This window comes from Pinus tabuliformis, chromosome 3_1, assembly GCF_031772625.1.
Source record: "Pinus tabuliformis cultivar Carrire ecotype Pingquan chromosome 3_1, CPIR1, whole genome shotgun sequence".
NCBI classification, from domain to species: domain Eukaryota; kingdom Viridiplantae; phylum Streptophyta; class Pinopsida; order Pinales; family Pinaceae; genus Pinus; species Pinus tabuliformis.
Window position 1 is genome coordinate 540,608,011 of NC_142301.1, and position 26,101 is coordinate 540,634,111.

Sequence of the window (26,101 nt, forward strand, 5' to 3'; positions counted from 1 at the left end):
TATTCAAAGTTTTTTCAGTTGAAGATGTTCACATGCAGCCTCGCCATGATCCTTTGCCGAATTCAACATCAGTCAGCCCTGCAAAGAACAAGAATAATTTCATCATTCAAGCTCAGAAGATCAGTGAGGAAACAAATGTCAGAGTGTATTAAATATAAAAGTGCCAAGACTCTACAACTTTACAAAGTGAATTTGCCAAAATCAAAGTCATCAAGATATTTTCATTGATTGAAGGGTCATTTTCACCAAAAAAGATCTAATTTAAGGGTTAAAGGACGAATCTGTTTGTTTTGACGCCGGAATTGTGCTGACAGTCAACGCGCGGCGCATACAAAGAGCGCGCGGCGCACTGGGCATCATTTGTCAGTGCATTTTTTGTGTGCACGCGGCGCACCAAACCAGCGCGGCACACTGGGAGTGCGCGTAGTGTGTTGAGCCTTTCACCCTGCATTCCTCACGGTTTGGTGATTTTTCAATTCAAATCATCTTTTCGACAGTGCTATCATACATTCTTCAGTTTAGAAAGTGGTCCACATATGAATTGGACTCGGATGATCTATCCAGTGTTCGAATATGAAGTTGAAAGACATCCAAAGGATATGTTTTTCTATCAGGATTCTTCTCATACAGGTTCCTTCATTCTGGGTATTCAAACAGAATGGCAATAGCAGCAAATGAATCCGACGCTTTCACCATTAATAGCCAGCCGGGAGACTTGTTCTCATGCTCAAAAGAAGATACCTTCAGAGTTTCGGTTGAGAGTGGAAAGACATATCTTCTGAGAATGGTCAACGCTGGCCTCAATCGCCAACTATTCTTCACCATTGCAAAACACAAGATGACCGTTGTGGCCGTGGACGCCTCTTACACGAAACCCTACAAAACCAAAACAGTCCTCATATCACCTGGTCAGACCACCGATGTGCTCCTCAAGGCCAAAAAATCATCTGGAAAATACTACATGGCTGCTCGAGTCTACAACAGCACACCAGGAATTCCATTCAACAATTCCACCACGACAGCAACACTGGATTACAAGTCCCATGACGAAGATACCACTTCTTCCAATTCAAATTCCCTCCCTGTCATGCCTCTTCTCCCTGCATTTAACGATACCCCAACTGCTTTCAAATTTATCACAAAGCTGAGGAGCCTGAAGGCCTCGGTTCCTCAAACAGTCAACGAGGAGATGCTCATTACAATTGGATTAGGACTCCATAGCTGCCCAAGCAATTCCTGTGCAGGACCCAATGGCCAAAGATTGGTGGGAAGCATGAACAATTTTTCATTCGTTTTGCCACAGAATTTTGCCATGCTGCAAGCTCTGTTCCATAACATCAGTGGAGTTTTCACCAAAGATTTTCCAGATAATCCTCCACTGCCATTCAATTACACTTCCCAAAATCTGCCAGCCAGTCTCTTAGAAACGCAGTTGGGCACTCGAGTAAAGGTTCTCAAATTCAATAGCACTGTGCAAGTAGTGCTTCAGGCTACAGGTCTTGTTACAATTGAGAGCCATCCGATCCACATTCATGGGTTCGATTTTTATGTTATAGGGCAGGGATTCGGTAATTATAATCCTGAAATTGATCTACTTGACTTCAACCTCGTTGACCCTCAGATGCGAAACACCATTGCAGTTCCTACAGGCGGATGGGCAGCAATAAGATTCATAGCGAACAATCCAGGAATTTGGTTGATGCATTGCCATCTAGACAGCCATTCGATTATAGGTCTGACAATGGCATTTCCTGTGGAGAATGGAGCAGGAGGTCAACATATAAATACAACGAGCAGTGTTTTTCGTGTCACTCACATTCCAACAGGCATTGTCGTAACCATTCAAGATGAGTGATCACAACACAAGAACAAAGCTAAAGCACTGAAAGTTCTATGTGCGAAACTTTATGAAATGGAAAGACAGAGACTCCATTCCAGCCGGTCTAAGCTCCATTCTGAAAAAATTGGCAGTGGAGACAGGTCAGAGTGGATCCGGACATATAATTACCCCCAAGGCCGGGTAACTGATCATAGAGTTGGGATAACTTATCATTCGATAGAAGATATCGTGCAGGGTGAAAGCTTGGATATTTTCTTCGATGCTCTTATTCTGAAACAGGAAATGGATGCAATTTCTTCGTTCAGTGATACCTCCTGATATTGCAATTGCTTCTTGGAATCATCAGAAATGGTCTTATTACATCCAGGTTTTTTAAACAAGTGATAGATATGGTGCACAGTAGACCTATGTTGAACAGATTGTATGGGTCAATTTCTAAGGCACAGAGAATGTTTTTCATTGTAAATACCATTGCATTGATCATTAAATATGTCTTCTAGTCTCTAGATTAGGTTAATCTCCCATGAAAATATTATGCCAGCTGCTATTTTCTTATGAGAAAAGCCTGGGGATGTTGGACATGCACGAGATGGTCTATTATGCAGTAGATAAAGCTAATTTGTTGCATTCTTTGGGCATTCGCTTTGATGATAGAATAACTGGTAAATCCTTAGAGAATGCACTCGAGTTCAAACATTAACCTTCTGGGGCGTGCTAATTCTATGAAGATAATTGGTGGCGGATATGATGACATAAGAACAATCAGAGCCGGGAACTATGTTTATTATTAAAAATTAACTTTTATTCATGTGGCAAATGTAAAATAACGGTCAAAGCACAGAAACGCCCAAATGTAAAACGTATGACAAACAACCGTAGCAGAGAAATAAGCCACGGGGCCTACTTTCATCTTCAGTTACAATTTCAAGGGATTCACACCTACAGATGTCACTTTTTCAGATCCGAGTAAAAATGTAACTCTGCTCCTTTTAGCGATGGATGGCTTTTCATCTTCAGTTAGTAATGATTAAATCATCCCATATTCTGAGTCGATTCATTTTTTGATATAGTGAGTCTATTTATTGTATTGAAGGTCATGGGGTAAAGGGTTCTGAGTTCTGAGAAAAAGTGTGGGAAAAAAAAACCCAGCACTATCACTGTACAGTTTTGACAGAGAAATAATTAAATGGTGCAGCTCTGATTTATAAGATCCTTGCGGTATGAGTTTTGGAAATGTGTTTTTCTCTCTGTTTCATATGTATCATGTGTTGTTTTGCAGTCCATTCATGATTGTTTCCAGCTGAATACTTTCAAGTGAGAAAGGTAGAATTCAGTCATTGCTCTGCCTTGAGGAAGTGTTCAGTCTTTATGTGTTTTCTTCTGCCTGGAAAGGATTCATACATTAATGCCCTTTTCAGCTTTCTTAAACAGTCTTTTCACCCCATTTAATTTCAATTCGATTGCTAAAATCTCATGCTTATCTCGCCTTATGAAATATCCTGTGCCTTTGGTTAAATCTTTGTTCATGCTGTCCTCGTCCCATACAGCCCAGCAACTTAGTCATTAAATCAAATATCCCTCATTCAAATTCATTTACTAGCCTAAAATCAGTTATCATTTAAGTCATCTCGGACTCTATTGATCATTTTATCGAGATAGACCCAGAGAGAGCCCTCTCCTGTCCTCGTAGGGCTAGCTACGAGGCTGAGCTTGGTTTGATGTTGCCTCAAGTTTTGCCTTCTTTTAGCCTGAGGCAGATTCGAGTGCTAACAGGAATCATGGATATTACAGACGAGAAAATTACAGACCTTGGATTTCCTTTGGTGTCAAGTTTCAGGACAGGGAATGGGAAATTGTCTGACTGATAATAGAGCATGAGATGATATATAAATGTGGTATACTTGAAAACTCTTTCGTTTTCCAGTCTCATGAACTGGTCATGAATCTTATCAGAAATGTACAAAGCATAGTCATATTTGATAGTAGGAGGTTGTCCAGGAGTAGAGATTGACAACAATACTAGGGTTAATTTATCAACAAATTCATTAGTATTGAAACCCATCACCAATGATATCATATTAACTATGAGTTTTCCTATATCTATGAAGAAAGCACATAGATAAGGAGGTTGTCCATTAGGTTGATGTTCCTGCAGCATGAAAGTCTGACAGAGGCGATTAAGTTCTTCTTGGGACAATTTAGCTGATTTCTCAAGTAAATCTCCCATGGAGAGGGGAGTGAGGGCTTGACTGGAATGGAATTGTAACATCTTGTTAATTGACTCGGTAGTTATTTGAAAAAGGATTGATCAGCTTGGAGACATAACTACTCGGTGATTAGGGTTGTAATTTGCATGGCATTGATGAATTATGTCTGGAAAATGTGGACAGTGGGTAGAAAGTACATGGGAAGATTGGATTCCCACAGTCCAAGGATATTTGAGCCATTCAGGTAGTCGTCTCTACTTTGGCAAAAGACTCTAAGGTGATTTTTGTCAGTGGTGAGGTCTCTTATTTGGAAGTCTTTATCAGCCAAATGCAGATAGTCTAAATCTCGGTGGGGGGTGTTTAGGGGTGCAACATTCAAAGCCAAAGGGGTTTCCATGTCTGGTTCTTGTGGATTCAAACAGAAACTATGTTTTTCTAGGTAAAATGGGTAACACAGAGGCTATAGAAGACTTAAATGATGAAAGTATTAATTGAATTAGTATGAATTTTGGGATTTTTCATCAATTAACAGTGGAAAAGAAGCATTTGTAGGGTTTAGCCGGGATTTTGATAAATACCTCTTTTGGGAAATGAGTGATGAAATGCAAGTGCTGGGCGTGACTAGAGGGTTCTAGTTGGCATCAACTGTAAGATTTTGGAGCAGGTTGGCGACTAGAAGCTTGAACTAGTTGACCTCGACGTTCTTTTGCATGAACGCACATGTTTACAATATGAAGCAGTGAAAGTGACCTTTTGTTTCATTTACAAAGTCAAAAGTTGGCGGGGTTTTGGATTTTGACTGGGCGACGTCAGCGGCAAAAGATGTGACGTTTTTGTTGTATGAGGGAAGGCATTAAGTGGTTTCATATTGCATCACTTTTGGGGAAGGGCGGTAATCGACCTCGAGCCAACGATACCATAGAATATTTGACATGTGGAAGAGGCGCTGGGAGAAAACTGCTTTGTGATCACGTGCTAATGCACAGTCACAAAGGGTCGTGCGGTATTGATAATAGCCATCAGATCTTGAGGACCTGATTGGACGGTTGATGGTGGATGTGATATGCGGCATTTTAACAAAGGCGGGCCCGATACTTTAGGAGTTAATTTAACCACATCGAGAGCGGCGGGATTGGCTGGTAAGGTTATTAATTAACCTTGAGGGCTAATTAATCATGTTTTGTGCAGTGGGGGATTAAGGTTCTTAATCAATTACGGATTAACTCATTAATCCTATTTAAAACACTGATTATGGTTGTATTCAACCGGGAGTGGGATATATATAACATTTCGCGAATATTTATTTATATAATACGGGAAAGGGCTAATATTATAAGGGATTTATACAATATAAGTTAAAAATTAATATGACAATGAAATGAAAAAGCGCCAAGTATAAAAACACTTGACATGTGTAGTTAAACTTAGGCTCAAAGTGAAAAAAGTTTATATGAGAAATATTTGAAATTTTCCTAAGTAAATTAGGATTTTACTTAGGAAAAAAATTATGAAGGTGAACGAGTGATTTATGAATAATTTTAAGTACTTTAGGTTTTATAAACTACTGGGCCAAGTGTCTGGTCCCAATAGAAGTAAAATAAATGCTCTGAGTCCCTCTAATTTAGCAAATGCCTTAGTAGTTAGGGGAAATTAGTGAAAATTTAAGGAAAAATAGGGGGGGGGAGATAAGTATTTGAATTTCCTTTGCTTGAAATGCTTTTAGTGTAATTTCTACCTTGTACTTGTGATGAAAGTAAAGATTAACACATTTAGAGTCATTATTCATCACATGTAATTCTGCAACATCATCTACCTTCCCTACCTACTTTAACCTATAATTTTTTCTTCTTTATTTGGGTGCGCTAGACTGGAAAACCATTATCAAACTTTTCTTTTCTTTTACATGCAGATATCTATCTAAGTCTAGCCTTATTACATCCAATAGCTCAAATTAAACTGTTGAGCTCCTTCTATTCACTCTACCTATCTACTTATCTGCCAAGATTAAACAATTTGGTCATATTTTATTCTCTATATCTAAAACATGAAATTGAAATGTGAACTAGCCAAGCTTAAGATATTTGACTATTCACCAATTGTGGCATAAGTTAAAAAGCCGCACACAATTGTTTACTGCACAAGAGTAAAAAGTAGTGGCATTTAGACTAGCACACTTTCCTTGGTCTTTCTTTTCGGTGGGGTTCATTTTCTTTCATTTTTTTGACCATCTTTTATTCTTTTAACCCTTTGATTTTTCTTTTAGGGTATACCCTCTTTACATTTTTTAAATTTTTTGATTTTTTGAAAATATGGAAATCCTTTGCAACAAGGAAAGGTTTGAACATATTGCATAGCTCATCAAGTCAATCATGATATATGACACCTATTGGTATATTAGCATAACAGATGGATTCTTTAAGGCCACTAATGAAACACTCCAAGTAGAAGCCATCTCCTAGATCACCAGTTCTGATGGCCAATTTCTCAAAGGCTGCAATGTATTCCTTTACTGTACCTATTTTATAGATCTTAGTGAGACAACCCAAAATACTAGATTCTCAGTCAAAGCGATCACATATGGATTTTGAGAATATGTTCAAGTTTCTCTCTCTGGATAACATTTCTGATGCTACTTCCACCACTTCCATCTCTCTTCATCCAAGTGAAGGTCTCCCACATGTAGTTTAGTTCCATCTTTGCATGTATGATTAAGGGAGAAATATTGTTCCATTTGTGTTACCCATACTGTAGGATTAGAGCCATCAAATTTGTACATGTCTAGCTTGGGTGTCTAACGGTTTGAAGGGTGGTGATTTTGATTGAAGTGAATGTGATGGACAGATTTTCCTTCTATGTTTGCATAAACACCATGCTCCTCCCTATGAGGCTCCTGTGATGAGGTCTACTAGTTGTGAGATCTCTTTGGTACTATTTTCCTTGAACTCATCGAACCATTTTCCAAGGTGGTCAATCCTCTCAACAGCTTTTTCTGCAGCCATAAATCGAGATCTGGTACCTATCATACACCAGCCCTAGTCAATTACTTAAGAGTAGTCTTCTTGGAAAGATGGAAAGCTTAGGAGTCTAATGGTGTGGGTCACTTGAAGGCACGTCAGAAAAAAATTTGGGACTGCCACAAAATCGGAGGCTTACAAATTAATGGAACCACTCCAACCAACTTTTCATCCTAAATATTATGGGCTAAGTCTCTTGCAAGCATTCGAGAATGATCTCAAACTCTTCTTTTTTTAACTCCGAAAGGAGTTTTACTTGTTGGCTTAGGGGGTCCTGACCTAGGTTTAGAGTTAGTTGTGACAATCAATAAAACCGTACACTACTGGCCCTTTTGGCAATGACTTGCATAGCGTAAGCTACAGTCTCACTTGAAGTAGTATGGGGGCATACAAGAATCAAGTTGTTAGATCTAGAGACTAGTGTGATGTCTTTCAGCACCTCAGATCTACCTTCACGCATATCGATAAAATATTAGGGCACGTTGTTGCAACTCTATTAAAATAGCCATCATATCTTCATGGAGGTCTACGATCAGTCCTTGTAGACCTTTAATAGTCAATTTGCATACTTACACGCATTAGAGAGAAATCCTAAATTAGTGTTCGTGTAGATTTTCTTACGTCATTAGTAAACATAAGAGAAATAACTAGATTCTTCACCAAAGTATTTAACCATACATTTCATACATTATTAAGACTTATTCAAGAGAATCATGTAACATTCAATCAGTATCTCATAAAATGAATCATTCATCAATAGTGTATAACATTAACAGAAATACTCATGAAAGATTTGGAAAACTGTCTTCAGTGATCTGCAATTCAAGATTACAGACTCAAACTGCCCTGTGCACACAAATGTAGGGGTCCACGCACTCAACTGCAGACTCTTCCTAGGCCTCTATGCACTCAATTGTGGATTCTTTCCTTCCCTATATACACATAGGAAGCAAAGCCTTCTTGCCCTATCCCCCGTCCTAGACTGTTCACTCAACCCAATTCCTTATCTTTCTTCCATCTAGTTCTACTTTTCCTTTCACTAAGACTCACTATTTATAAACTTTTCATACGATGCCATGGTCCATGAACCATGGGTGAATATCAAAACTGACTCAAAACTTTACATAAAATAAGCGGCTAAGCCCCTTTGACTCTTATGTTGGAAATAATATTGAGAGGAAGGTGGGGGTGAATCAGCATTAGCAACTTAACAATATTTCATTTCCATAAAAAGATTTATATATGCTACTTTTGCTAATGCAACTTGCGTATATATGCAACTGTGTTTAGAGCAACCTGCGTATACCTTATAAACTTATTATTTAGTCAATTCATCTTTAATATGTGAATGAGAACCATATAAGCAGTAACAGGTATAGTAAAATAGAGCAGACAATCACACACAAGAACACAAGATATAAGGTGGAAACCCAATGTGGGTGAAAACCACCTGCTGCAATTCATCTCTATCTTCTTTTAGTAAGAAACCTCTTTTTACAATATTTTTGTATTGGTGCAATCTTATACTAGTACGTAGGCTTCTACCTGTAGAAGGCTACACCCTTCTCTTGTTCTCCAGCTTCTCCTGGAATGGAGTTACAACCCCCTTAGATCTTGTACTAGCTGATGTAATAGTACATAGGTGTTGACCTACAGAAGGCTACAACCTTCTCTTTTCTTCCAGGGACCACGTTTCATATATTTTTAGACTAGATCCATCAATAGCATCAATCGAACATCAAAATATATCTGCATCAATCAATCTCCCTTGCACTAACCAAAACTGAATCAAACAATCACTTCTCTGAATGTTGTAACTAGAATACAGTAACAGTACCAAAACCCAACCAGAACCTAGAACACTGCAATAGTAAACAGAAGTATCTAAAACAAATTTGATGAGACATACGCTACTTCAATGTGTCGAACCTACATGCATACGCTGTTATATGAAGGCCAACATGCATATACAAAGTTTTAAATTGTTGAACCAACGTGTATACATGCCTTTGCTATACTGAACCTACGTATAGATCTGTAAAAGATGATTTACCCTTTTCAACTATTTAGACATCAGTTTATACCCAGATCATTAGATTTATAGATCAAGACATGCGCCAATTATAAAAGATCAAAAACCACACAAAGATACTTCTCTTCAAGCCTTAAGATCTTGACCCTTCAATAGAGCTTATCCTTCTTCAAGCGCTCAGGTTCCTCCTTGATTCAGATCCAGCTATGTACCATAACCCAATCACCAGTATTCTAGATCTTGCTCTTCATTAGATATTCAATCCTTGAGTGCATTTGCCTAATGATCTCCTCGTCCTTTTATAGTCTTAGGCCTTACTCAATACCATGGTCCAAAACCATTTAGAAGCAATACCTTGGACCAAATACTTGGAGTCAATACTTTGGTCAAGATACCTTAGATCAATACCATGGGTCAAAATACCACAAACCAAATACCACGGACCAAAACCAAGTTTTTCAACATGACTGCACCTTTCCTTGCATGCAAGTGCGTGTATATGCATACGTGTCTTTTGGTCGGCGAACCCGCGTGTATACGCAGCTTGGTCAAGGGGAACTTGCTTATATCTCTTTTTCCTTCATTCTAAGAGCCTGAACTGTGATCTGTCATCTGAGTGAGTTGCCATCAAGGACAACAACTATGTCATTGCACCAAACCTATGTCATAATGCCGACATCTTATTCATCTACGCACTCCACATCCACAAATCATGAAGACTTTACATTATTTACAAAACAATACCAAAATTCGGGTTATCTTAACCCCGAACTAACTGAGGGGACCCCATCCCAATAGGCCCCCAAGACAAAGATCGTGACTCACCCTCGATTCACTCTACCGACATCGCTATCTGGTATCTGCGACATGTATCCAACATCAAGCGCAGACTTGCTGCATGGCACTTGACTAATCCAAACACCATCCAATCATCAAAGTATACTTCCCAAAACTTATGAATGAACTATTTGAATGCTTCTATGACTACATGGGAAAATATAGCAGGAGCATTCTTGAATCTAAATGGCATCAAAATGTACTAAAAACAACCCCACTCCATTGCAAAGGTCGTTTTTCTCCTATCCTCATGCACAATCTTAATTTGATGATACCCAAAAAACCTACCAGTAAAGGAATATGCCTCCTGCCCTCCAACATTGTCTAACACTTCGTCTGTAAATGGCATTGGGAATGGGTCATGAACACACACATCATTAAGCTTCTCCAGATCTATGAAATTCCTTATGTCACCTTTTTGTTTCTTCTCCTGAACCAGCATCGGGCTCACCCAAGATTCTTCAACAGGTATTATGATGCCTTCCTCCAACATCTTATCTAGCTCTTGGCGAACCTTTTCCTTGTATTTAGTATAAGGAGATATCTCCTCTATTTAATAGGCTTGACATCTAGCTTTAGAGTGATCTTCATAACGCCCAAATCGTCAACTATGACCTTCAAATCGAAAAACTTAGTTGGAAAGAGATCCTTGTATTCGTGGAAAGTAACTCAACAATTTTATCCATTGTAGCTTCATCCGAATAATCTCCAATTTTCGTGAACTTCGGTTCTTCTATAGTGCCAATGTTTACTTGCTTTATCTTCAAAGGTGTGAATATGTTTGGGTTTATGATCTAATAATCACCCTATGAGTGACCTCAGTTAAAATATTTATTAAACAAAACGTATTACAGACTCATGTGTTGGTGTGTGTTCTGTGTTATTGAAACAACGGATTGATCAGATTGCCAATACACAGAAAATAAATTGAAAGATAGCAGAGAAATACAGTAAGTAACACAAAGACACAAGAATTTTTAATAAGGAGTTCACCCTATTCTCCAGGGCTACGTCTCTGGTCCAGCTTCAGTGGTGGCCTTGTTTTATTATGTCTTTAAGTAAAGAGATTACAATATAGGGACTCAATATGAGTTCTCCTGACAACAGATTTTGCTTGGTAGGGTGGTTCTTGGATTCCTCAAGCCACTCGGAGTACACAAACTCATTCTCTTCCTTCCAGTTCTGTGACCCTTGGTCTACAGTGGAAAGAGCCAAATGTGATGCTCAATCCAGACAGATTCCTCTATGGGAAGGCTTGAATCTTCAAGCTCTCTGGTGCTCGATGCTACCTATGATCAGCTCGGTCCTCTGTCTCCTTTGCCTGGCTTTACTATTCTCCGTGTTCAGTCCTCCTCTCAGGGTTCACTGTTCACTATCTCTCTTGCTTTCCCGGACTCTTCTCCCTTCTTCCTTCTTAGTTCGACTGTCTCTGTTCATGGCTTTAACCATTAGATTCCTGTGCCTGTTCGGTTCCTCTCTCGCCTGCATCGACTCACCTTCTGCAGCTGCACTTGGAGTTCCCTGTTGGTCGTCAGCATGAATGCTCAGGAAGTGGCCACGTGTCTCCATCTAATTGGTGCCAGCATGCTTTGTCGGTTCGTTTCTTCCGTTATGTCATGGATACGTTCTTTCTCCACCATGGCGATCAACAGATTCCAAATCCCTCTAAATTGGAGCTTAATTCCCTGTCGATTCCGCTTCCTCCATCGGGCGCAATCTCAGCCGTCTGATCTAGGCTCCTCCAGATCCAAAGTCATATGCACATCGAGCGTGGTTGAATTTCTCGACTGATAATGTGCAATCATGGTGATTTTTCTCTCACCTCCGCTACCACACATCGATCGCTGAGTGGGATCACTCCGTTGTCCTCCAAAACCTATTACTGTTCAAGGGCGCCTCGATCAATACCGCCAGTTTTCCAGAGTGCAGGTAGCGACTTTTGTCTTTTAGCACTTTTTTCTTTCCACCGCAGTTCTCTGGCTCCAACGTGACCGAGTGCTTAAGGCTCTTCCACTTTGTCCCTGTTTGCTTAGCAATGCACTAATCGCGCATCAAAATTGCCTCCTTTTCTCGATCTGGGGCTCTCAGGGGCTGTTTTGGCCTCCTGCACAGTCTCCATGGGCCTCGATCAGTGCACTTTGACCGAGGTCCTCGTCGTTCCACGTTGGCAGCCATTTCCACTAGTTCAAGGCATTTTTTGATTGCTGTTTTGGAAATTTTAGAGATTTGTTCAACTCGATACAGTCAAGGTTCTTGACAGTATTTCATGGATCCAATTCGAATCACGGCCTCCCTACTAAAAAAGCTTTTGGACCACCAAAATTTGGTTTTCTTGAAGCATCAACGAAGTGAGGAAACTACTATCTCACTTGTCCAATCTCAATCCATTTCGCACTGCTCAGCTTCGAACCTTTAAGCCCAATCCTAAGGTATTCCACTTGTCCACTGCGCGTCGTCCTTACCTTCCTATCTAGCACTGTCTCTTCCTACAACTCATTAAGATATTCAGGTAGTAGGTCATCAACAGAAGGTAACTAAATCTGCTCTTCAGGGTCCTCAATCATTGAAGGTTCAAACAACCTCAAACAGTCTGCATTTACGACTGAGTAGATGTGCATGTAAGCTGGTAGATCAAGGCAGAAGGCATTTTCACCAATCTTCTCAAGTATCCTGAAGGGTCCATACCTGATAGGTTTTAGCTTTTTACCTTCACCTTTCATCCTGTCCTTGCTGATATACAGCCAGACTTGGTCTCCAACTTGAAAACTATGCTCCATCTGATGCTTGTCATGCCTAGCCTTGTACTTAGCCTAGCTCTTTTCTAGTTGTTCCTGTACTGCCTGGTGGATCTCCTAGATCTGTTCAATGAACCTAGCTGCCTTGTCCACATCATTGTGCACATCAACCATGGTATCTTTACCAAAGAAAAAATCCAAAGGAGACCTTGGTATAAAACCAAAACAGGTCTCAAAAGGAGATATCTATGTAGAAGAGTGTTTGGCTCTATTGTAAGCATGCTGCACATAGCACAAGTGCTCATCCCAAAGCTTAGGATGTTTCCTTCAAAATCCTCTCAGTAACTGGATCACTGTCCTGTTAACTACTTCTGTCTAGCCATCTGTTTGTGGATGAAAAGTTGTGATTTTCTTTAACTGGGTGTCCATTAGTTCCCACAGACTTGACCAAAACATCCCCACAAATCGCGTGTCTCGATCAGATACAATAGAAGTGGGTAATCCAAAATGAACCCATACATGTTCAAAGAATAATTTTGCAGTTTGTTCAGCTGTAATCTGTTTACTACAGGGTATCAAAATACACATTTTGTTGAACTTATCCACAACAAGATATAGATAATCATGAACTTTCCTAGATTTAGGCAGTCCTCCAACAAAATCCATGGAAATTCTTTCCCAAGGGTGAGAAGGAACTAGTAATGGAGTGTATAAGCCTAGTTTTCTGTTACTGGGCTTGCTTTTAGCACACATAGTACATCCCTTCACATATCTAGAAACTATCTCATGCATTTTCGGCCAATAGCAAAACCTTTGCAGCTATGCAACTGTTTTACTTACCCCAAAGTGACCTCATATCAGAGAAGTGTGTGCTTCCCTAATTATCTTTACTCTCTCAGTTTGTGGAATGCAGAGTTTCCCATAATGATATAAGAGTCGGTCCTTCACATGATAGTCCAATTCTTCTACTCTTTTGCCTTGACTCAAAGTGGCATATACATCTTGAAAGTCCATGTCCTGAGCATACTACTCTATGTAGCTTTCATGCAGCACAAAATTATGCTTAAGTATGGTAGATGCATTTATAATGGGTCTAGATAACATGTCTGTAACCTTGTTATGTATGCCCTTTTTATATTTGATGACTAAATGAAATTGTTGTAGAAAACCCATCCATCTATAATGTCTTGATTGTTGCAACTTAGCCTGGGAGTGTAGATATTGAAGTGGCTGATGATCAGTATGTATTATGGTCTCTTTGCCCATTAAGTAACGTTTCCACTTTTTCACACTCTGAACTAATGCATACAATTCTTTATCATAGGTAGGATAGTTAACCATTGTAGGATTAAAAGTCTCAAAATGATAACATATGGGTTTACTGTGCTGTGTCAACACTACTCCCATGGCATAGTCAATGGCATCAGTTTGGATCTCAAATGGTCTTTGTAGATCTGGCAGTGCTAGTACAGGCGCTGTACTAATTTTTTCTTTCAAGGTGTCGAAGGCTTTCTGCTGTTTGCCTCCCCACTGAAACACCTTGTTCAATCCTGTCAAAGCATGTAAGGGAGCTGCAATTGAGGAAAAATTTGAAATGAACTTCCTCCAATATTTTTCTGCTCCTAAGAAGCTTCTCACTTCTGTAGCAGACTTGGGTTTAGGCCAGTTCACAATGACTGCCACTTTAGAGGGATCTATTTTCAATTCACCTCCCCCTACTAGATGACCCAAATAATTTAGAGAGCTTTTGACAAATTCACATTTGGAGAGTTTAACATAAAGTTTTTCTCTTCTCAAAACATCTAATTTCTGCTTAACATGCTTTAAATGTTCTTCCCATGTTTTACTAAAAATCAGAATGTCATCCAGATACACAATAACAAAATCATCAAGAAAAGGTCTGAGTACATCATTCATTAATCTCATGAAAGTAGCAGGAGCATTAGTTAGGCCAAAAGGCATAACCAGCCATTCATACAATCACTGCTTTGTTTTTAAAGCAATATTCCATGCATCTTGCTCTGCAACTCTGACCTGATGGTATCCACTGTGCAAATCCAGCTTGGTGAAATAAACAGCTTCCTTCAATTGATCTAAAAGATCATCTATACGAGGAAGGGGATAATGATTTTTGATTGTTATCTTATTTAGTGCTCAGTAGTCAATGCACATTCTCCACGAGCCATCTTTCTTTCTCACCAAGACGATGGGTGATCCACACGGTGATGTGCTAGGCCTGATGAACCCTTTTTCGAGCAACTCCTGCACCTACTTCTTGATTTCAACATTCTATAAAGCAAACAACCTTTCATACCTGTGGCTGCAATGATTGTTTCATCTCCTGAGTCTGACCCGAAATCCTTCTAAATAGCTGCAACAACCTTCTTATTCTTGCCGTCGGACTTCTTAGGTCTTAGCTCTGGCTGCAGAATCCAACAGTACTCATCATCATGCCCCTCTCTTTTACAGTGAGTGCATGAAGCTTTGCCTTTTTGCGTAGTGTTTGCCCCACTTCTGCTTTTTTTTCTCCTTGCTCTTGCTTACAGTGGGTTGGGATGGTCCCCCAACTTCTGGATTTTCATTCTTTCCTCTAGATTCTAGATGAGTAGCTTGTACAGATACCTCATCTATACTAGTGGGATTAAACATGAGGATGGTACACCTCATGTAGCTGTGTAGACCACCAATGTACTTCAAAAGAGTCTCTGGTGAGTCTAATGAGATACCCAACATCAATGAAATATTTCTAAACTCTTGAGTATGCCCTTGTACACTTTGCCCTCTCAACTGTCGAAGAGTTTGCCAACTCATCATGGCTCGTTGCATGTAGGCCAATGGATAGAACTGCTTTTTGATTGTAGCAACAAATTCACTCCAGATAGAGATGGTCTTACCATGTCTTTTCATATCAGCTTGGGTTCTACCTTCCCACCAAACCAAGGTAGTGCCTCCTAGGCGTAGGCTTGCTAGTTGAATCTTACTCTTGTCTAAGTCTATGTTCTATACCCTGCAATACACATCGATTTGTCTTATCCAATTGTCCAAATTTTCAGAATTTAGCCATCCATCATATATAGGCAAATAAATTTTAAAATCTAACTTAATCAAAGATGCTTTCTTATTATGCACAGGGCTATTAGGAGGTGTGAGAAAGCTTTCCTCTTTCCCGTTTCCTTTGGAGTGGTCATGGGAATGAGACTCATCTTCTTCTTTTTCTTGTTTAGAACCTGATGAATCTTCATCCTTATGCTTTCTAAAGTCCATATACATTTCTTCTACCATAGAATTTATAGCTAGGAAACTTTCTATGAATTGAGGGTCTGGCCCTATAGAACCTTCCTCCGACATTGTCTTCCGAGAATAAACTCTCCCAATTTCAGGATTAGTTTCCACCAACTCTCCTTCTCGTAATTTGAGCTTTAATATAGTGAGCATTCACAGCTAACCCAACACAAGCTTGTCTAACCTTATAGCCTAAAGCTCTGATACCACTTGATCTGATAATCACCCTATGAGTGACCTCAGTTAAAAGATTTATTAAACAAAAGGTATTACAGACTCATGTGCTGGTGTGTTTTCTGTGTTATTGAAACAATGGATTGATCAAATTGCTAATACATAGAAAATAAATGGAAAGACAGCAGAGAAATACATTAAGAAACACAAAGACACAAGAATTTTTAATAAGGAATTCACCCTATTCTCCAGGGCTACGTCTCCGGTCCAGCTTCAGTGGTGGCCTTGTTTTATTGTGTCTTTAAGCAAAGATATTACAATACAAGGACTCAATATGAATTCTCCTAACAACAAATTTTGCTTGGTAGGGTGGTTCTTGGAGTCCCTAAGCCACTCGGAGTACACAGACTCGTTCTCTTCCTACCAGCGCTGTGACCCTTGGTCTACAATGGAAAGAGCCAAATGTGATGCTTAATCCAGATAGATTCCTCTATGGGAAGGCTTGAATCTTCAAGCTCTCTGGTGCTCGATGCTGCTTGTGGTCAGCTCGGCCCTCTGTCTCCTCTACTTGGATTTACTGTTCTTTATGTTCAGTCCTCCTCTCAGGGTTCACTATTCACTGTCTCTCTTGGTTTCCCAGACTCTTCTCCATTCTTCTTCCTTAGTTCGACTCTCTCTATTCATGGCTTTAGCCATTCGATTCTTGTGCCCGTTCGGTTCCTCTCCCACCTACGTCAACTCACCTTCTGCAACTACGCTTGGAGATCCCTGTTCGACGTCAGCATGAACGCTCAGGAAGTGGCCACGTGTCTCCATCTAATTGGTGCCAGCATGCTTCGTCGGTTCATTTCTTCCGTTATGTCGTGGATACGTTCTTTCTCCACTGTGGCAGTCAATGGATTCCAAATCCCTCTAAATTGCGGCTTAATTCCCCGTTGATTCCACTTCCTCCATCGGGCACAATCTCAGCCATCCGATCTATGCTCCTCCAGATCCAACGTCATACGCACGTCGGGCACGGTTGACTTGCTCGACTGATAACGCGCGATCACGGCGGTTTTTCTCTCACCTCCACTGCCACGCGTCGATCGCTGAGTGGGATCGCTCCACTCTCCTTCAAAACCTCTTACCGTTCGAGGGCATCCCGATCAATACCACCGGTTTTCCAGAGCGCGGGTCCCTCCTTTTGTCTTTTAGCACTTTTTGCTTTCTGCCCGCAGTTCTCTGGCTCCAACATGATCGAGTGCTTAAGGCCCTTCCACAATCGTGCATCAAAATCTCCTCCTTTTCCTGATCCAGGGCTCCCAGGGGCTGTTTTGGCCTCCTGCGCAGTCTCCATGGGCCTCGGTTAGTGTGCTTTGATTGAGGTCCTCGTCGTTCCACGTTGGCGGCCATTGCCACTGGTTCAAGGCATTTTTTGATTGTTGTTTTGGAAATTTTAGAGATTTTTTCAACTCAATATAGTCAAGGTTCTTGACAGTCTTTCATGGATTTGATTTGGATCATTTTTATATTTGTGGGCCTTCAACTTCGTGGTGCCCTTCTGCCTTTGGAATATTAATGTTTCTCAGATCTTCATCTTCCTCTTTAGCAGTTACATTATAGCATACCAACGCATGGCATAGCTAGGTGCTTGAGCCTGGTTGGATCCATTACATAGGTTCCTTTGACGTTCTAAAGATAATTGCCTTAATATCTTGTAGCACATCATTGATTCTTGTGAAGCCATCTTCAAAGCTGAATGTCAATAAGAACCCTTCCTTCAATACATGCCATTCGGTGGTGCCATGGTGGAGCTTTGTTTCCATATACTAGTTCATTGGAATTGTTTCCATAGTATGGAAAAATATGTGTACCCACTATGGCTGTTGTTCTCTTCCCCATGATTTAGTCCATTTTTCTAGGTGATCACATAGATTTCCCCTTCCACTATATTTATTAGTCATTCTAGTGTTAGCATGCACAAACCGTAACCTCATCATTCTTCGGTAATCTCGCCATCCAGCAAAAATATCCTTATGCATACCCCACCATCGTGCAGGTGTAGCGCACAGTGCCAACTCTAATGCTTGGAAGTGGTGATCCTCAGGGAATTCACACTCAAATTCATCAAAAAACAGATCTACATCAGTTAAACCATCATACTAGGGTAATTTCCTTACCTCTGAAGAAACACAGTGCAACGAATTCGTCATCATATTGCATCGCAATGTAGAAACTTCATGCAAGCTATTCTACCAATGATCTAGTTCCTCATCGAAAGTAGAGGTGTGGGAACTCTCCCGGTCCTAGGAAATTCATCCATCTGCTGTTGGATTGATCTAGTCCTGATCCCACACTATTATCTTGTAAATATTATCGAATTCATCATCACTTTCATCATAATCGTAGACTGGTTCCGTATAGCATTCCCCTTCTACAGGATCCAACCTCACTATAATCTGCAACGACTTTCTTTCAAACGACATCATCGTTTCTTCAAATAAATGAACCCATTGATGCTAATAGCCTAGTCAATTCCCAAGAGCATGCGGTAGGGGTTATTATCGTCAACGATTTCTATAACCTCAAATTCGGCCATCACGCTCGCACCTTCTATATCAACTCTTACTCCATATAACTGTCCCATGGGGATGAGTTTTCACTGTTTCACCATCCTTAGTTGAATCGGATACCACTATAGCATGGGTCTCCCCATCCTTTCCCATGTTTGTTTCGTAATACATTTTCATTGGACCCTAAATCCAAAATGACCTGGTGCATCTCATAATCACTTATCTACATGGTGAACCTCATCTCGCACCCTATTCGTGCCTTATATTTGCCAATTTTTTGACCACCGACTTTCCATCAGGGACGTTGTCTTTGCTGGCGCATTTATTTATTAATTCCTACAGGCCTTCCATAGCTTTTATATCGCACAACAGTTTTATGTATGTCTCCAAAAATGTAGTGAGTACAGAGGAATCAACCCTTTGCAAGCATGTCGATTTCTTGCATCTTGTCCTGGCTCCCCGAGGTGGAGGCTTAGCAAGGCTCTTCTTGGCTTCCATAAACATTTCCTTAGTGTGATTCAGATCAAAGCCAACTTCTTTCTCTAATGCTTTGTGGACCCATCCTTCTTCTTTAGGTTGTTTACCCTTATCAGTGTCAGTTGTGATTCCACTTCTTAGCACAATGTTAATGCTCTTTTCTTCTTTGTGGGGATCAACCCTCATCATCTGTAGATTTTGCGTAGGGTACTGAGGCTATGTTTTCTTATCTTGTAATTTAGCTATTAGCATGGGGCATTCTTCTGTAGTATGGTTAAATTGTCTGCAGTATTGACATGACAAGTGTGTAGGATTCTAGCACTCTCATGCGTAGTACCCTAGCTATCCACAGTTTAGCAGATAATCTGACCGCGGCCTCTACTAGTTCTTCCACCTCCTCCTCGACTCTTTCCTCGACCCTGATAACCTCTGCACACTCTTTTGGCACCCTAATCTGGAGGCCAAGTTTCTGTTTGCATCTAATATGTAGGTGTCCTCTCCATCATCAGTGCATAGCTTTGACAGTGGTGGTCATCGTGGCCCATATATTTGCAGAAGTTACAAAACAACTGCTAGGGTGTGTGGACAAAATTTTGAAGTAAATGGAAATTATCCATCGCATGTTGTCCAACAACTTGACAAATAGCACACCATAGCATAGCCTTGATGCCCGGCCTTGTTCGGGCTTCTGGCTTCAAGGGAATTGGATGCCCTCTTGTAATATAATTCATGTACATTGGACAATGATAGTTATCATTCCCATGGCCCTTGCACATCAAACACCAAACTTATGTGTGCACCTCTAGTTTAGTCTCCTTGTCTTTCTTGAAACTCTATAACTCTAGGTTTAAGCTAGCTAATTGGGAGTGGATATGTTGTACTCCCAGGTTCGTATCTTGAATAGGTGATGCATGGAGCCTCATCGTGATTTTCAATGCTTCTTCCTGTGTTTCTATCTTCTGTTGTGATAGAGAAATTCTCAAGTGGGGAAAGAGCGACGCTATAAACCATTCACGATGTTGGTTGTCTATGATCTACATGTTAGCTTCTTTGATCTGACACTTTAGCCTTTGATCAAATTTCATGTTGACTGTTAGTCATACTTAGGCTTACTAAACTCTTTGTTTAAATACGCCTTAGTCTCTGCTAGCATTGCAAGATGATTATCAAAACAATACATAATGTACCAGGTTAGTGCATGATCCTGCAAAGCGATAACCAGCTGAGCCTTCTTTATATTTTCATCAGTAATTTATTGCACTATCCATACAACATTCACAACAAACCAGGATTTCTCTGCATATTCACTTCCTATGCCTTTGAAGATTGGCATCTTCATTGTGTTCTCCATGTTGAATCTTGGTGGTGGAGGTGGAGGTCTGGGCGAAGGTGTATGTGGTGGAGATGGGGGTGGAAGTGGAGTGGAATAATCATTTTCTCGAGGAATCCCCTGAGTGATTAGCTGAACAATGTTTCGTGGCATAGTCTAACCTGCCCCTTCATCGTCACTTGAAGGGGGTCCAATCAATGGACTATACTCTAGTCCTGATCCTTCTTGATTTCTAAAGAATCGTCCACTTCACATAGCTCTGAACATTAAGGTAATGGCATCACCTATTTTTGACATAACAACAATTTAATCGAACTATTCAATGGTCTTAAATACTTACATTGCAGTCCTTTGAGAAATCACCGCTTCGCTTTGCTATAGCTGACTAAGGTATCAACTGCAAATTCTATAACAAATCCTTAGAGAGTCTGATAGAGACAATGATCGACAGCCCACATGATCCTATTTTCAGAGGCTTCTATTCGCTGCACTAATTCTGGAGTCCACACTATAGGACTATCGAGCTTCCACCTTTCTTGATTCTCTCAATTTTGCTAACCACTCATATAGTTCAATGGGGAACGTGCAGAAGAAGATCTAGTGTATCTCCATATACAGATACTTGTTCAACCACTCTTCCTTCGACAGACGTGGATTCTTGTTTTCTTGCGCTATGAACTCATGAATCTTCCTATCCAACCACTTTTCAATTTCCTTCTTGGTTGGATTCCAATGATGCGACATCACACATCTATTTCAAGTAGATCTTGGTCCCGACATCGTAACCATTTATTGGCTTAGGGGGTCCTGGCCCAAGTTTATAGTTAGCTATGCTAACGAACAAAACCCCACACTACTAGCCCTTTCAGCAACAACCCGCATAGTGCAGGCTGCAGTCTCACCCGAAGCAGTATAGGGGGATGCAAGAACCAAGTTTCTGCATCTAGAGACTAGTGTGATGTCTTTCAGTGCCTCAGATCTGACTTCATGCAGATCGATAAAATCTTACGGCATGTTGCTACAACTCTGTTAAAACGGCCTTTAGACCTTCACAAAGGTCTATGATCAGTCCTTGTGGACATTTAACAATCAATTTTCCTACTTACATGCATCAGAGAGGATTCCTAAATTAGTGTTCGTGCAAATTTGCTTAAGTCATTAGTAAACATAAGAGAAATCACTGGAGTCTTTGCAAAGTATTTAACCATACATTGCATACATTATTAAGACTTATTCAAGAGAATCACATAGCATTCAATCAATGTCTCATAAAACAAATCATTCATCGGTAGCATATAAAATTAAATGGGATAAATAGAAATACTTAGGAATTCTTCAAAAAACCGTCTTTATTGATATTCAATACAAGATTACAGACTCAAAATTCCCTTCACACATAGATGTAGGGGTACGCACACTAAGCTGAAAACTCTTCCTAGGCCTCCACGCACTAATATGAAGAGCCTTCCTACCCTAGCTCTTATCCTAGACTCTTTAATCAACGCAATTCCTTATCTTTCTTCCATCTAGTTCTACTTGTCCTTTCACTAAGACTCACTATTTATAGACTTTTCAAACAATGCCATAGTCTGCGGACCATGGGTGAATCTCAAAATCGACTCAAAATTTTTCACAAAACAAGGGGATAAACCCCTTTGACTCCTATCCATCTACGCTCTCCACACCCACAAATCATGGACAATTTACATTATTTATAAAATTGTACCAAAATTTGGGTTATCTTAACTGCAAACTAACCTAGGGGACCCCATCCCAACATTACCCCTCGCTAATCAATACTGCGGTAGCCAAATTCCAGAAAGCTTGAGATTGCCTAATGTCTTGTGAAAATTGGGCCTGGACTGTAGTAACAGAAACCCCAAGGTCTTGTTACTACCAAATGTACTGCTACAATATGATATGCACTATGGCGGCCAAAACCCTCACTACACAAAGAGTTCAATCTGCACTGTGAAAAACCCAACTACTGAATGAAAGTTGTACAATAGAGACAAAAACCAAACTTCAGGAACTGATCTAGTAGATAAAGGAGAGGGCAATTTTAGATAGTGGAGGGAACTATGGTCACAAAGGAATGTTAAGTGCTACATATCACAATAGATGTAGGGTTTTAAGTAATAGTTCTTGACCCAGTATTTCAAGGCACTAACTAAGGAGGATCAACTTTACCCTTAGCCATACTACCCCACTACCCTATTGTACATGCGAGTAATCTCCCCGACTGTTGTTCTCAGTGTACTTTATTAGCAAGATGGCTGATAGCTTATCTAAGGTTAGCTTTTAGGTGATCCTAGGGGGCTTTCGATGTACCCAAGGGTACATGGAACTGTAGTTCATGCATGATTTTGTCTAATTCCTTACTACTCAAAGGGGTACACACAGGGGTTAGAAGGTGTTAGCCTCCTGTTGCAACAGGGTTTCATCTTTCATGATTGACATTTTTTCATGCCAAATATGTCATACTTTGCAGGCTGCAGTGTTCCATATTTCCACAAACTGACATGAAGTGTGCTAGTCCAAATGCACTGCTGTTTTCCAATTTTTATGAGTTGTCCCAGTTTTTAAGAGTTTTAAAGGGAGGACCAAACAGTTTAATCTTGGTCTCCCTAGGTTTCAATTTCCTGTTGTAGAATATAGAGAATAATATCTGTCTAAAAAGTTTAATCTTGGCAAATCTGTAGATAGGTAGAGAATCAAAGGGACCCAACTGCTTAATCTGGGCTCCGGCAGAAATAAGTGTAGATTTAGATAGGAAACATTCAAAAGAAAAATTGTAAATCTGGGTCTGCAAGTCTAAGTGCACCCACCCAAAAAGAAGAAAAAAATGTTAGGAAATTAGGCTGGGTAGGTAGCTGTGTGGTTGCAGAATGATAATTGATGATCAATTTTTTGTTACAAAGTGCTTCATCTTTACAGATCACAGTGTAGGCAGTTTTCATGCAAAGGAGCTCAAAGGTGGACATCACTAACTCCCCCTTCTTCTAATTCCCCAAGCCACTTACTAACTTCCCAAAGAGGTCAAGATCTGCTTGATTCCTCTTAGTTTCATCATCATCCATATCAGATGCCTTGGTGAAGATCTGCTTCACTCAAGGATTTTTTGTTTCTCATCTATGAGTCACTGTTTCCCCAAAAATGGCCTAAGGTCCCTCACCTTAGCGCCTTCTTATCATTTCCATATTAACTACTAATAGTATTATATAACTCCCTATCAGTTTTCCCCCTTCCCCTATTAAAACCATGTACATAAAACTCCCCTATGTAAATATCCCCTCCCTGGCAATATAGCCATATTTCTTCTAAGTCAGGGGAAAAAATAGTCCATCTGGGGCTGTTTTTAGCCCATCCGAGTCATAACAGGGGTTAGATGACACCTGGTCATGCTAACAACCTCTCCCCTAGCCCTAAAAACCCTAAAAAAGCCACTTTTTGCCCCCTTACCCTAAGTTTTGGGCATAAATCATTAAACCCGTGTGCAAAAAAAACCCCTTTTCCGCCCCTAACCCAAAGTTTTCGCTTAAAATATTAACCCCACCCGTTTTAAACCCCATAACCCACTTTTCCCTAAGTCTAAACCCCCGCCGCGTGTACTAAAATACGAATATTCCTTGTATATTCCCCGCCCTAACCCCCCGCCACCTCGCCATCGCCGCCAGCCGTCCAATCCCCCGCCCCGCAGATCAACGGTTGGCGGGCCTTCCTGTTCCCCAACGCGCCCAAAGGTTAGCATCCGTGAGATGGGTGGTATTACCGCTGTACTCCCGCCACGCGTCGCCTTCTGGGCTGTGGCGGAGCCCCTCCCCCCAAAACTGCCCGGGCGCTACGGTGGTGCGCCCAAAACCACTTACCACCCTCCCCTGTGACGTAAGCCCCACATCACCCTCTTACGTCACCCCCCTGCCCAGTCACATGTCGAGTCATCTGCCTGTGTGGCCCCCTGCCACCGTACATGCCATGTCACCGTTCGTACATGATGACATCACTCGCTGACGTCATCCTGCCACGTCATCATGCTGACATCACCTGCCGTACGCAGTCACATCCGCTGAGGTCATCATCAGTTTTTGGTACGAAGGCGAAAATCGCACTCCGGAGCCCCGGAATCAGTTTCTGAGGCAGTTTTACGCCGAAATGGAGAATCTTCAGGGAATCTTTCCATTTCGCAGCCCCCAGCAAGCCCGAAAGGTGCCAAATGAACCATTTTTCTTCATGAAGCACTCAGAGAGGAGCAGAAAATAGTTTTGAAGGAAACAGAGGGCGAGCAACGGCCATTAAATGTGATTAGACCCACAACACATCAGAGCATCATCCCGATTTATTGCCAAAGAGTATCAGCCGAAGATTTTTTAGGGGCTCGAAGCACCTGTACATTAATGAGTCGCTCAGAAAAGTCAAATCAGGAGGCGTAAGCCCATCCTTGCCCTCAAATCATAGTTAAAGCTTTAAATGCACCAGATAGCAAGGAGCAGAAACCCATACACATTTATTTCAGAAGGCACTGCACCAAGCCACCGAGGACAACAAAATTTATCCAGTTTCGATACGACAGCCCTCAGCGCAGCCTGAGTTATCTTCATGCATTTATTTCAGATAGAATTAGGTCAAATTAATTATTCTTTATGACCTGTTTAGGTCAAGATGTAATAAAAGTAGTTGTAGAGAGTTTTTCCCTATTTATACTGCCGTCTACACTATTTTAAGGGTTGGTCAATTGAGAATTTTCACTAGAGACTCGCATTGTATACCTGATTTTTTTCTATAATCAAAGATTGCTAAAAGCTTGGAGAGCAAACTGTCTTTTATAAATGAATGCTTTGAAGATTTGAAGATGGAATTCTTGTGCTGCAGTCTGAAACAATAAGTGCATCTTACCTCTATTTATTGTTTACCACTATCTAAATAGCAGAAAGAAAGAATAGCTTAGAATTTGTTTAAATACACTCTATGCTCAATTTCTGCTGTTTTTCTATGTTTTCCTCTAAATGAATAGGTTATGAATATGAATTCCTCCTGGCTCATATTTACCCCGATTCACCTATGTTGGCCAATTATCTATGGATTCTTCACTGTCCCTAGGTAGAGCTCTGTTACCTCCACCTGTTAAGCTGATTGAGAGATTCTTAACTGCCTCTCATTACTTAGCATTCTTTCCATCATCAATACCTGAAACGTTGTTTCATGCGCAGCTACCTTGCTCCATTTTCCTTATTATGCCTGAAGAAGTGTAGCAGCAGTTCCCCTCCTCAACTCCACGCCCAATGGTTTGAAACTTTCAGACTATGCCTTGCCTCTCTATCTGAAAACACCAATTTTCCCACCTAAAACAAAACAAAAACCCTCTGAACTCAAAACCTAGCCTAGAATCCTTTTCAACAAAGCTAAATCATAAAGAGAGAGCCCTCTCTGATTGCAAGTTGGCTAGAACCTGCAGTCCAAAGTTGGTCTGTGGTTACCTCGGCCGTATCCTTTTCCGGAGCTTAAGGACAACCTGAGTGATAACGTAACGGCGACTCCGCTGGGGAATTTCCTCAGATAATTTCACAAAGTTTCACAAAGAAGGTAAGAAAGCTCCGCTGAGACCATAAATCAAACTTTCC

The 26,101-nt window shown here is 40.7% G+C and overlaps 2 pseudogenes; both read left to right on the forward strand.

Annotated features, from left to right (window-relative positions):
• Positions 1–658: 658 nt before the first annotated feature.
• On the forward strand, positions 659–1,855 carry LOC149188184 (laccase-5 pseudogene; annotated as a pseudogene).
• A 57-nt stretch (positions 1,856–1,912) lies between these two features.
• LOC149188185 (uncharacterized) overlaps positions 1,913–26,101 on the forward strand; it is a 179,708-nt pseudogene continuing 155,519 nt past the window's right edge.